The sequence below is a fragment of the Coregonus lavaretus genome (assembly GCF_964263955.1).
Source record: "Coregonus lavaretus genome assembly, chromosome: 8".
Taxonomy (NCBI): Eukaryota; Metazoa; Chordata; class Actinopteri; order Salmoniformes; family Salmonidae; genus Coregonus; species Coregonus lavaretus.
The window spans coordinates 38,652,025-38,655,917 of NC_139995.1; the positions used below are offsets into that span (position 1 = coordinate 38,652,025).

The following is a 3,893-nucleotide window of genomic DNA, read 5'->3' on the forward strand; positions in this document are numbered from 1 at the left end:
GAAGGCAGGCTCACTGGTGAAAGTGCTAAGTTGAACAATTACACAGCAAAGCGATTTTATTTCTTTTTCTTTATTTAACTAGGCAAGTCAGTTAAGAACAAATTCTTGTTTACAACGACGGCCTACACCGGCCAAACCCGGACGATGCTGGGCAATTGTGCGCCGCCCTATGGGACTCCAAATCACGGCCGGTTGTGATACAGCCTGGAATCAAACCAGGGGGTCTGTAGTTACGCCTCAAGCACTGAGATGCAGTGCCTTAGACCGCTGCGCCACTCGGGAGCGATACTTGAAACATTGCAATATGTTTTTAGATTACATACTGTTAATAACACATTTTCCTCTCGCAAAACATCACTGAACGGTGCAAAAAATACGTTAAATTTTTTTTTTTGGGGGGGCGGGGGTAGATCAGCTTTAATATTGCAGATTGTGGCTTATATCAATGTAATTGACTGCATCACTTCCAATTCCCCATATATGTTTTGGAATTTACAGTACCAGTCAAAAGTTTGGACACACCTACTCATTCAAGGGTTTTTCTTTATTTTTACTATTTTCTACATTGTAGAATAATAGTGAAGACATCAAAACTATGAAATAACACATATGGAATTATGTAGTAACCAAAAAAGTGTTAAAAAAAATCAAAATATATTTTAGATCCTTCAAAGTAGCTACCCTTTGCCTTGAAAACAGCTTTCCATACTCTTGGCATTCTCTCAACCAGCTGCACCTGTAACCATTGGCCTCATTGTAATATAGTCTGCTCTAAAGTTGTTTTTACTTTCACTATTGAAGACATACAGTATATTTGATGTATATTTGATGTAATTACTGTTTAAAATACACTTAAAGGAAAGATTCACCCATGTTGAATGTTATATTGTTTTTGTACATCTCTGAGCGATGTTCTATGGATTCCCAGGATCATTTAATGTTTTCATGTGTATCTGAACTACTGCCGTTCAAGCAGTTTTGCATCATATCAAATCAAATCAAATCAAACTGTATTTGTCACATGCGCCGAATACAACAGCTGTAGACCTTACAGTGAAATGCTTACTTACAAGCCCTTAACCAACAATGCAGTTCAAGAAAGAGTTAAGAAAATATTTACCAAATAAACTAAAGTAAAAAAGAATGAACAAACACAAACAAAATAACAATAACGAGGCTATATACAGGGGGTATATATGCAGTCAATGTGCGGATGTACAGGTTAGTCGAGGTAATTTGTACAGGTAGGTTGGGGTAAAGTCACTATGCATAGATAATAGACAGCGGGTAGCAGCAGTGTAAAAACAAATGGAGGAGGGGGGGTGAATCTTTCCTTTAAGCAACAACTCATGCCATTACAACCTGTACAACATCTAGACTTTTGTTGATAAGCTGTAACTGTGGAAGTATGAGAAAGTACAAGTAGTTCCGGTTTGGTGAGGGAAATGAGTGAAGTCTAGAGTCCCGTAAACTAGACGAACAACTGGTGGTTTTTAAAAGAGCGGGAGCAGCCATATCTCACACAACATACTGTTTAAATACTGCAGAACAGGAAGGTAAACTTACCAGCAAGATGTTTAACAGAGCAGGATCTGGTAGTTAAAGTGAATGTGGAGACTTTACAACTTTCCGTACTGACAAGCTATGTGGCCGAAACAAAAGTGCTCTTACTGCCAGAAATGTGAGAAACGTACTTCATTTGTGTAAGCACAGCCAATAGCAGACAAGCTGAGTCACAACAAAACTGAAAGTACAAGCGTGAATGGCGGGCTTGTAAAGGTGCAGCCTATAGAAATGCACGTTTTGTTATGAGTAAGAAATGGAACACGTGAAGTGAATCTAAGATTAATTATTAAGTTTCACCATGTTTGTGTTCAACAGATGAATAAAGTACAATGTACAAAACCACCTGTAGGCATTGTAATAACATGTATTGACACAGTAAGGGCAATTTTGTGTCCATGATGACAGGCTCCTGTTCTCAATGTGGGGTGGACTGGGGCCAAGGTCAATAGGCAAATGCTGTGGAGCGTGCCAAATAAAAATGTAATGAGTAGAACTGACGTTAATACTTATTTTACATGTCAGGGGGACATGTTTGTTCTATATAATATGATTATACTACCCGGGTCTACTGTATTGTACTGCCTGTAGGTCTACTGCACTGTACTGCCTGTAGGTCTACTGCACTGTACTGCCTGTAGGTCTACTGTATTGTACTGCCTGTAGATCTACTGTATTGTACTGCCTGTAGGTCTACTGTACTATATTGCCTGTAGATCTACTGTATTGTACTGCCTGTAGGTCTACTGTATTGTACTGCCTGTAGGTCTACTTTACTGTACTGCCTGTAGATCTACTGCACTGTACTGCCTGTAGGTCTACTGTACTGTACTGCCTGTAGGTCTACTGTACTAAACTGCCTGTAGATTTACTGTATTGTACTGCCTGTAGGTCTACTGTACTGTATTGCCTGTAGATCTACTGTATTGTACTGCCTGTAGATCTACTGTATTGTACTGCCTGTAGGTCTACTTTACTGTACTGCCTGTAGATCTACTGTATTGTACTGCCTGTAGGTTTACTGTATTGTACTGCCTGTAGGTCTACTTTACTGTACTGCCTGTAGATCTACTGCACTGTACTGCCTGTAGGTCTACTGTACTGTACTGCCTGTAGGTCTACTGTATTGTACTGCCTGTAGGTCTACTGTATTGTACTGCCTGTAGGTCTACTTTACTGTACTGCCTGTAGATCTACTGCACTGTACTGCCTGTAGGTCTACTGTACTGTACTGCCTGTAGGTCTACTGTACTAAACTGCCTGTAGATTTACTGTATTGTACTGCCTGTAGGTCTACTGTATTGTACTGCCTGTAGATATACTGTAGTGTACTGCCTGTAGATATACTGGACTGTACTGCCTGTAGATCTACTGCACTGTACTGCCTGTAGGTCTACTGTACTGTACTGCCTGTAGGTCTACTGTACTAAACTGCCTGTAGATTTACTGTATTGTACTGCCTGTAGGTCTACTGTATTGTACTGCCTGTAGATATACTGTATTGTACTGCCTGTAGATATACTGGACTGTACTGCCTGTAGATCTACTGGATTGTACTTTCTGTAGGTCTACTGTACTGTACTGCCTGTAGGTCTACTGGATTGTACTTTCAGTAGATCTACTGTATTGTACTGGCTGTAGGTCTACTGTACTGTACTGCCTGTAGGTCTACTGTACTGTACTGCCTGTAGATCTACTGTATTGTACTGCCTGTAGGTCTACTTTACTGTACTGCCTTTAGGTCTACTGTACTGTACTGACTGTAGGTCTACTGTACTGTACTGCCTGTAGGTCTACTGTACTGCCTGTAGGTCTACTGTACTGTACTGCCTGTAGGTCTACTGTACTGTACTGCCTGTAGGTCTACTGTACTGTACTGCCTTTCGGTCTACTGTACTGTACTGCCTTTCGGTCTACTGTACTGTACTGTCTGTAGGTCTACTGTACTGTACTGCCTGTAGATCTACTGTACTGTACTGCCTGTAGGTCTACTGTACTGTACTGCCAGTAGGTCTACTGTATTGTACTGCCTGTAGGTCTACTATACTGTACTGCCTTTCGGTCTACTGTACTGTACTGCCTGTAGATCTACTGTATTGTACTGCCTGTAGGTCTACTGTACTGTACTGCCTGTAGGTCTACTGTATTGTACTGCCTGTAGGTCTACTGTACTGCCTGTAGATCTACTGTATTGTACTGCCTGTAGATATACTGTATTGTACTGCCTGTAGGTCTACTGCACTGTACTGCCTGTAGGTCTACTGTACTGTACTGTACTGCCTGTAGATCTACTGGATTGTACTTTCTGTAGGTCTACTGTATTGTACTGC

General features: G+C 41.0%; 1 long non-coding RNA gene across 1 annotated transcript in view; it reads right to left on the reverse strand.

Annotated features, from left to right (window-relative positions):
- The window catches only part of LOC311133120, a 12,894-nt gene extending 11,211 nt beyond the window's left edge, over positions 1–1,683 (reverse strand). The window contains exon 1 of the long non-coding RNA XR_014613567.1: positions 1,567–1,683. This is a non-coding gene — a long non-coding RNA (uncharacterized lncRNA). The remainder of the gene's footprint in view (positions 1–1,566) is intronic.
- Positions 1,684–3,893: the final 2,210 nt, after the last annotated feature.